Source organism: Lathyrus oleraceus, chromosome 5 (genome assembly GCF_024323335.1).
Source record: "Lathyrus oleraceus cultivar Zhongwan6 chromosome 5, CAAS_Psat_ZW6_1.0, whole genome shotgun sequence".
Classification (NCBI taxonomy): domain Eukaryota; kingdom Viridiplantae; phylum Streptophyta; class Magnoliopsida; order Fabales; family Fabaceae; genus Lathyrus; species Lathyrus oleraceus.
In genome coordinates this window covers 144713981-144724571 of record NC_066583.1, presented here as the reverse complement: position 1 = coordinate 144724571, position 10591 = coordinate 144713981, and positions in this window count along the sequence as shown.

Sequence of the window (10591 nt, the reverse complement as noted above, 5' to 3'; positions counted from 1 at the left end):
ATCCTGATTTAGTTGCGACGACCATAATCATTGTCGTTCTTTCTTGGGTTTTATCGATATTTTCCCTTTCCTTTTTAGGAATAAATAAAGTTCGGTGGCGACTCTGTTCAGTCCATCATTGCGAGCGTGCGATCGCGCTTCGCTAGGTCGTTCTCTCATTTTTCATGAGGTGCGACAATGGACAATTCGTTAAAACGTGTATACGAGGCTGCAACTTTTCAATTGGTATTAGGGTGTAATATGAAGATCCACCAACAGGGTTTCCAACTCTAAGAAATAATTCTCCTACACGTGAACCTGTTTGGATATCACCAATAGGGTCATCACCTACAAGTCCATGTTGATTCAATCTAGTCTCAATGTTTTCTAGATATCTTGAATAAAATGTAAGAACCTCTTAAAATGTAAGAATCTCTTGACAACGACATCCTTCCTTATTACATACATATGATTTAAATTGTCCCAAGTACCTATTATCGAACCAAAATAGTATCGGTTAAAAAATATTCTACTTTATAAGTTAATAACATTACAACAAAATCACAAAGTTTACCTTTGAATAGGATACATCTATCAATAATAAACAAGACCTCCAAGTTTAACTTCTTCCACAAGGTGAACAACCAAGTGAATAACGAGTGAGTAAATAACGTTTCCATGTGGCATAAAGTGAGGACAATTTGGTTTTACAATTTTTCCATGTCTTAGATTTTCAATACTTTACCATATAATTTCCTAACGAATGAGCACAACTCAATCAATACTGCTGAAATCTAATGAGGTAATGTGGTGCGAATGACTAATGGTAGAAGTTGTTCAATTAATATATGAAATTTACCTGATAGTCTTTAAAGCTATTCAAAAATTCATTTTATCTTTACTTGTTAGACTAAAGTAAATATGACATTACCACACTCATTTTTTTACAGGTCTTCTCGAGCTTTAACATGGTCTTTACTCTTTTTCCTATTGTTTACTAAAGTAAATATGACATTACCACACTAATTTTTATTAATATGCATCGGATCCAGATTATGGCGCAAAAGATTATCCTTCCAATACGAAAGTTCAAAAAATATGTTTTTCTTTTTCATTGTTGATAGTGAACTTGTGTAGGATCATATAGTTTACTATCACCTTCTATAGATTATCCCTCACGTGTCCTTTTTATCATTTTTTCTTTCACTGGATTTTTACCAAAGATGACTTCAACGTCTTTAACTTTTTCAAAAACTTGATGTCCAAATAATATTTTCGGTGGACTCTGCATATCTTGTTCACCATTAAAGAGGATCTTGTTCAATCTAAACAGATGTCTCCAATCATGGAAACGACGATGACCCATAAAACACCATTTACGGCTAGCTTCTAGATAGAGAGAAGTAGTTTCATAGTTACATGATGGGAAAGAAAGGCATGTGTATGTGTTCCACCTAGAAATTGCACCCTAACCTGGAAAATTACTAATCGTCCACATTAAATTTGCATGTAATATGCATATCTCTTTCTTGAAAGAATCACCAATCCAGTTGTCCATAACTCCTTCAGCTTTTTAAATAAGGGTTGTAAGTAGACATCAATATTATTTCCTGGTGCTTCTTTACCTCATGAAAACCCATGGAGAAGTGTTATATTGAATGAGAACAACAGGCTAAACACTACTTTTTGTACTCATCACACCAAATGGATTAAAACCATCACTAGTCAATGCAAGACGCACATTTTGTGGATTTGATGCAAACCAAGTATGTGTCAAGTCAAATTTCTTCCAAGCTTCTGAATCTCTAGGATGCCTCAATATTACATTATTATTAGTATCTGTTGCATGCCATCTCAATTCATCGGTCGTCGTTAACGACATAATTAATCTCTGTATCGAGGTTTTAATGGAAAATAATGAAGAACCTTGGCATGAGTTTTTTTTCTTGTTAACATGGACCTTTTCATTTGATTTTTATTTCGAAGTGTTACAATTTTTTCAAGTTTCCTTTTATCATCTTCTCCCCCAATAAAACATATAACCGTTTAGACATGCTGGTATCTTTATATAATTCAAATTAAGTTTTGTGATTTATTTATTGGCTTCATAGAAGAAACTTGGAATGTTTGCATATTCAAATGCACCTTTTAATAACTCTAAAGTTATTGTCATGACCTTCTCACTCAATCTACATATACACTTTATATGGTACAACTTTCCGAAAAAATATAGTCTTGAATATTTTCTACACTCTTCATATAAAAGTTGTTTTGCTTTTCTAGTCAATTCATAGTATTCTTTGGCTTCGTTCCTTTTCTGAGTTGCACTTGGCATCTCATAATTTTCTTGGTCAATATCCAAATTCGATGCATATGGTATTTCATTTGCATGATTTCTATAACCTCCGAATGCATCATTGGTCATGTTCCGAATAAGTTCTTCGACAATGATAGTATCTTCAGCCATATTTGGAGTAACCCTAAGGGAGATAGTACTGGGGAGTGCAAAAGACTCTCCATCATGAATCTACATGGTGTATCCCTTCGGAAATGGTGACTTTTGCATCTTTAAATTCAAAATTAATAAATTCTTTTATTCTTTGCTCACATGCAATCGATGTTTGAGATTTGATAATTTATAACTTATCCATTTCTTAAATAAAAATAAAATAAAAATATTATATTACAGACTAATCATTAAACGAACATAGTTTTATTCTAGAAATGAAATAAATCATAAACCATTTAAAGAATATAAATATTATATTACATGCTAACCATTAAAAGCACCACGGATTATAATATTTATAATTTCACAAGTTAGAGTCATTGTCCAGTGCACTTTTTGCTTTCTTCTCTCTTTTTCTTTCTCTTCCCTTCTATCTACTTTAATAGAATGAATAACTTAAACCTCAATATAACAGACTAATCCTTCATATAAGATCTTTAATAGTTTTGCATCTTTTTAAACTAATTTATAGAACTTCTATCCATTCAATAATGGAAAATAAAATCCACCATATAAGATATTTAATAGTTTTGCATCTTTTTTTAACTAATTTCAAAACTTCTATCCATTCAATAATGGAAAAAAAATCCACCCTAACTGAGCTACCTCGTACTATCATCATATCCTTATATGGTGGATTTTAAATCATATGTTACCAAATCATATAAGATATTTGTGGATTAAATCAACGTCGTCCAGGATACATTCGACGTCCAACTACGATAGTACTTATAATATTTCATAGTACACGTTTACAACATTGTTACCATAGTCGAAAAAAAGGTTTTAATCAATGAACCAATTTGAAATTTTTGATCAATTATATCCAATACATATATAATAAACACTAACTAAAAAATATCAAAAATTATATAGACTACTAATGATTATTTAAACACTAACACACATATATATTTTTTCAAACATTAATATGTGTAGCAAATATGAATAAAACACTAACTAACAAATAATAAAAATAACTAACATTAATACTAATTAGTAAATCAATTAAGTTATATACATAAAAAAATGAATATATATATATATATATATATATATATATATATATATATATATTATTCATATAACAGAATAATTTAATTAAATGTATTAATCATTTTAAAAATAAAAATAAATAAATTTTTTATTTTTCTTTATTAAATTAAAAAAATTAAAAAATTAGCGTTTAATTCTATTTTATTCGGTTTATTAAATATATTATTTATCATAAAAACATATAAAAAAACTAATTTAATCAATTTAAGTATACAACAAAATAATGAATACTTTTACGTTAATTTTTTATTCTGTGTTAATATAAAAATTAAATTAATAAACGAAAAAAATATATTTTGTTTAAATATAAAAAATTAATGAAAAATATATATACTAATTTTTTATTTTGTTTTAAGTATAATTTTATTTTTATTTTTTATTCAAAAAAACAAAAAAAAAATATATGTACTGTTTTAATTTTTTAACATTATAAAAAAACAAAACAAAATTAATACCCTATTACACTAACTCAAAATTAGAAATAATGAATCACAACTTTGATACTCTTAAAACCAATAAATAATATGTGCAAAAATAAAGTTTAAAATAACATAAACAATAATAGAAACATCAACAAAAATATATAAACGAGAAGAATCCAATATTGATTAGAAAAAATTAGAAATGAAATGTGTATCTTATAATAACATTGAACTGTAAATCAAAAGGCTGATACTGGAATGGAGAAGTTGAGAGAATTTTAGTGATAGAGATGAAATTATTTGTATACTTTTTAAAAGTGTGTGTGTGAAGAATCTCAAGAATGGAAAGATTAATAAATACATCATGTTGTCTTTATGACCGTTGGACTGATTTTGGAATTCTGTGCTTGTTAATTTACTGAGTAATTTTCATGTCGCAACCATTGAGCTTTTGCTGGATGCGTGTCACTCAATATCACTATCACTTGTTGCTGGGTGCTTGCCACATTGCAATGCATGTGATCATTACTAGGTGGTTCGTACCTCTCACAATTTCTGACATAACTCTTCCAAATTCTATGACTTGTCATAACGTTGAAAATTTGAATTTTGAAAAAAATCTTGCGAGGTGAATAAGATCTCTAAAATATTGTTTTAAAAAAATTCATTTCCCTCCAAGTGCATTGTAAGATGATATATTTAATAAATTATATTTATTTATTTATTTGAATAAACAATTTGTGAGGTGAATTCCATTCCATAGACATTTTTTTTCAAGGTAAAATTAACCCATCAAATTTTACTTTTTTTTTCTTCTTTTCTTGTAGTGACTTAAGTTGTGGCAGATCCATGAATGACTTCAATGTGAAGTGTATGTGCTACTTGAATTATTACGTGTTTCAAAAAGATTGCCTTTTAGAAGTAAGGGAAACCAAGGGAAATATAACAGTGGCAACAATTGAATTTGAGCCCCACAATTCACTCCTGATTGCACAACTTCTTCCAAAATAAACACAAACAATAATGCAAAACCAAGAACCATATAAATATGTGAATATATGAATGATGTCATAAACAAAATAGAAAGTAAATTATTTATTAGATACATACAAGTGCGAGACACCGACATATTTCGGACTCTGCTACACACCTAATCTAAATATATGAATATGTACTCTGTGCTTCGTAACTTTTAAATTTGTAAACACCATCAGTCACCCGGGGCAAGACTAGGAAAAGAGGCAATTGTTAATAGTTCTGAAACAGAACCCTGTGAAATGGGCTGGTTATTCTTTTTCTAAACGCAGCATACAAAATCACTCATATCTGATTTGTGAGCATCATGCTCATCCATTTAACATTAGATAATTAAAGTGTAAAATCCAATTATAGATCTAAATGAAGATAACTACATTCACACACACGTGATGGTGGGGTCTGGTTAGTAGTTAGCCTATATTAAAAGACTAACTAACTAGTCAAACTCAATATCATGAATATCAACTTATTCATTGATTCATTTACTCCATAATGGTGAAAAAGTACTTGTAGTTAACTACAAAGAAAATGAAAAGTATCATTATAAAAACAAAAAATTTGGTTTAGAGTTGTTCAAAGTTTCTATTTATAAATTTTTTGAGATTAAGCTATCGATTAGTTTAACTCACAAAGCAATAGTCGTCACCACGCTTTTATTGTTTTCAAAGGAAAATGGAAAAAGTATGAACAAAATCCAAAAAAGTTTTAAAACAAAACTAATAAAAGACATAAGGGTTTGGACATTAGTTATGCAAATTGACAGTATTATCACCCTAAACATCCATGGTACTCCATGAGAACCTCTTTGAAATTGTGTACATTTTAGCTTAAAAATGTGTATTGTTTGCAAAAGATTGGAGAGATGAGAAAAGAAATATTTTTTTATGATTTTTGCGTTTGCCAAGACTTTTTGGAGTCTCATGCATACGTACCAACAAAGTGCAATGGAGGATCAAAACCTCGTAGTTCGTGGTAAAAATAACAAAGATGTTTGTTTTGATTCATTCTTAATGAAAAGACATTTTATTATTTTAAGGAGAATAATAGACTAGTCACCCACAAGTATGAGAACTTTGCATCATCATGAAAAGAACTCCAACTTGGATAAGGATCAACAAATATGCCACTAGGTTTCTTAGATGGAAGAGAATTATCATCAATACTGTGGAGATAAGAGAATTATATCTCAACTATGGAAATGACTTATGTCTAATACTTTGAGAAAAGTTATAAACGAAAAAGTGCATAAGGGGCACAAAATGATTTGAGTGAGTTATGCATTTTTTAAGTCTTTTGAAATTGGTCTCAATATGCTTAAGATGAATTATCATTTATTAGGAAAGGGTTTGGAAAATCTCTTGACAAAAGTTAAGGTTTATTGAGAAAGTGATTCAAGTTTAAAAAAACAAGAAGGTTTTGAAAAAGAGAGAAGATTTTGAAAATTAAAGAAGGGGAGGAGAAGAGTAGACTATTATAGAGCATAAAGTAAAAGTTAGGGAGGAAAGATCTAATCAAGAGATAGCAAGCCTTATGACATAAGTCAAGCAAGAATTCTCTCGTTTGGATTAAGCCTAAAACAAGTCAAATAAGCAAATAAAATTCATGTATCAGATGAAACCAAAGTAACTCAATCAAGTCTTTAAATGGAAATCCCAAGTCAAAGGTACTAGATGGATTCCAAGATCTTAAATCACAAGTCTCAAAGCAAAGGTCAAGATCATAATTCTAAGTCCATAACTCCACAATGATGCCAAGGATAATAACCACAAGTCCATGAATCAGGATAACCAAGTTTCTTTTTAGGTTTTTTCTTATTAGTGTTTTCTTTACAAAGATACGAAAGTAAAGTCCAAATGGACAAAGAACAAATGGCATAATCACAAACAATATGATATGAAATGTTAAACATAAAGTATAAAGTAAATGACATAAAATAAAAGAGCATAAAGTAAATGACTTGGAAATAAAAGTTAATACAAGTAAAAATGTTAGTAAATACGGTTAGAAATTATAATGAAGAATGGTTTGATCATTTTTTAGAGAACACTCGACTATTCACCCACAAACATGAAAATATGAACCTATACATCATTTATGAGAAGAACTCCAACTTGGATGAAATCAACAAATATGTCACTAGCTCTCACAAATGGAAAAGGACCAATATTTTCACACAATACCATGAAGAGTAAGGGACTTAAAATCTCTCTTATAAAAATGTCTTTGCTTTTGGGACAAATTTAACGCTATGTTAAGCAATCGTAATTGGACTTATGTAGAAGTCACAACTATCTGAGGTCGGTCAATAATAATATTTGTGTTAATACATGCTAGAGAAATGTTATTGAAATCATTCTCCTAAAGTCATGTCACAAAAAAAAGGGATAATCAAGCACAAAGGCTATGAGGATGGTCCATTACTTCAATTCACACTTCATGACACTTAAGACAAACTTATGCATCAATCCAAAGTACCTTAAATGATTCATGATCACTTCGAAGGTAGATTTGAAATGATGAAAGTTCATCAAGTACCAATCCACACATCATGAACAAGATGGACACAAACCATCCAATTGATCAAAGGGGCAAGAAGAAAATGAAGAAGGAGGCAAGAGAAGTCACACCCAAATTGGATCAAAAATTTGATCAAGTCATCATCAAAATCAATAATCCATTTTGGTGGATTAGGGTTTTCATCCCATCAGCACCTAAGATCCTTTGAGTTTGATGAGACTTAAAGTCCGAACCATCATGATCCAAGGCAACAAAAGTTCATAATGTCACACAAATATAAAGTGAAATTAAATGAAATAAAATGCACCAATAGTATTTTTTAAATGAATTTTAAAATAGAAATAAAATAAAAATTTCATAAAATCCTTCAAAACACCAAATAAATGGCCAAAAAAATTATGGAAGATTATAAATAAAATAAAAAGCATGTAATAACTTTTCTAGAATTTAAAAACGAAGAAAAATATTTTTAAACCAATTAAAACAAAAGAGAAAATAGAAAATTCATGAAAAATGGAAAATCAGTGAAATAAAATATGGAAAAATAAAAATCAGATGATGAAAAATAAAAAAAGAATTTTAAAAATTATTTTGGGATTTTTTGGATAAAAAATGAAATTACTATGAATTTTAAAGGAAAAAGCAATAAAAAATAATAAAATTAAAATAATTAAAATCCGAAAAAACACGGAGCGTTGAATCACACCTTATTAATTGACATGTCAGATCCAATACTCCTCAAGTTAGAGAGCACGATGGAACGCGCTACAAGCAACACACAAAATCCAATTCAAATCCAACCAATCAGAACATTTCAAATGTCCAACATGTCTGACCAAACTCAGACGATCTGGAACACTCCGATCATCTTCTCTGGTGAGTTCTCACCGGAGCTTCATCGTTTGGTAAATTCAGAACACGAGACCACCAGCGTTGTGATCCTCTTCTCATCTCGAATTCAACTTTATGCTCCAAATTTATTTATCTAAATCGAACAAAGGTAATTTCAGATAAATTTCAGAAGCAAGCAAGCCACGAAAAATTAAATTAAATGATGAACACGATAAATCAACACCAGATAAGTTAGGGGAAAGCATCAGAGAGTGAAGGACTACATTGTGGTAACTTGTTTGAGTTCAAATGATGCTAAAAAATACCTTGTTCAGAAGGTCTCAGAGCTTGCGAATTGTTGCAAAACTTCTAGAGGATGCCGAAGATACTAATGGAATCAAGAAATTGGATTGAAACAAGTTGAAACTCAAAACATAATAGTTGAATTTTTCTGGAAAATTTCAAGTTGCACCAGGGATTTATTGGCTCTCAAAAGCTTGAAAATGAATGCAATAACTTCTTTTATTTATAGGGAATGTGTTTGGATCCAAATACGCGTGGAATGATACAGAATTCGTGCAAAACATATTTGATCTGAATGTGAGAAAAGTGTGACTTGCAACTCATCAAAACTTAGCCAAACGATGCGTTTCGAGGGTCAATTAACTTTTGAAGACTCGGTTAAACATGTTTAGGTCCAAAACACATGTTAATTTGTCTTGGAATTGAGGTTAGTGAAGTTCAAATTTTGGGCAATGGTAATTTCTTCAGTTACAAGTCACCATGTTCAACCCAATGGGGCATCCTACACAAGAGGCTTTTTGGTCCCATTCTTTTTGCAATGTGTTAACATCATGGAAAACATTACAATATGACAAGAAATGTTGCATTTGGATGCTTGAGCACAAATTTATGTCATGTTGAAGTTGGCACAAAAAACTGATCATATAACTTAGAAAAATTTGAGTGCTTCATGGCTGAAAATGACCTGTAATGTCGCAATGAATTCCATGGCCTTCCAAGCATATTTTGACCTTGATCCTTGAAGCAAATTTATAGAGGGTATCACAAATGAAATTTTTCAAAATGAATCAGCCTCAAATGTTGAAAATTGAAGAAGTTATGATCTTTGAAAGTTGAGGAAAAATCACTTGAAAATAGGTCAAATTTCACCAAGTCCACAAATGACCTATAATGTCTTCAAACTTTTGATGATCCTCCGAGCATAATTGGATCTTATCATATGAAAATATGTTGTATAGGGTGTTGAGAATATTCATATGCAAAACGAAGCATTCAAAAATATTGAGAATTGAAGGAGTTGCGGTCCTTGGAACTTTAACTTCAAAATGTTGACATTTTTGTCAAACCACTTAGAACAAGCTTGTGGACTTGAACTTTCCTTGCATTTCAAAGCACATGGGTGATCATATGAACTCAAAATAAGGTTTCCTTTATTGCCTTTTGATTAAACTACTTAAAGCTTGAAGTTGCTTGTTGAAGAAGGCATGGAAATAAACACATGAACCTTTAACTTTCCTTGAGAAGTAAGCAACAAAACTTTGAGATGCTCTTGATTGAAAAACCCTACTTTGCACAATAAACTTAAGGAAACTAAAACATATTTTTTCTATTTTGATTAGTGGTTAGATAAGCAATTAATCATATAAATACAATGGTAAAACACCAACAAAGAGGTGCTTGGTGATCCCTGCAAGAAGCAAACCCAAAGATGAATAGAGGGAAGGATCAAGATGTGACATTGTTTGTATGCAAGGATGCAAATGATATATGGGATATTAGGGTTAAAAATTAGGGTATGACAGCAATGTACTGCAAGCAATAGATTAAAATCGAGGGTGGATTGACATCATATATCTTTCTGTGAACTTATATGTTGTTACAAAGACACTTGTGCCATAACTTTCTTTATTGTTGTCAAAATTTAGATAAATATCGCAAAAGCATGATAAAATCATATCATCAATATAATCATAATTTTGTATGGTCAATACATCAAAAAATATCTTAGACCGCAAAACCAAACATACGCTAGCTTAAGGTTCCTACCCACAACAGGCTTTTGGTTAATAAGCGCCGAACATTGACAACGACATTTGTATGAATTGTGATTACCCAAAACCCAAACAAAAGACACGTATAATCCAAAAAGTATTTGTGTGTGTGTGTGTGTGTGTTCATATTGAATGGCAGGACATTATACAAAACCCAAACAAAA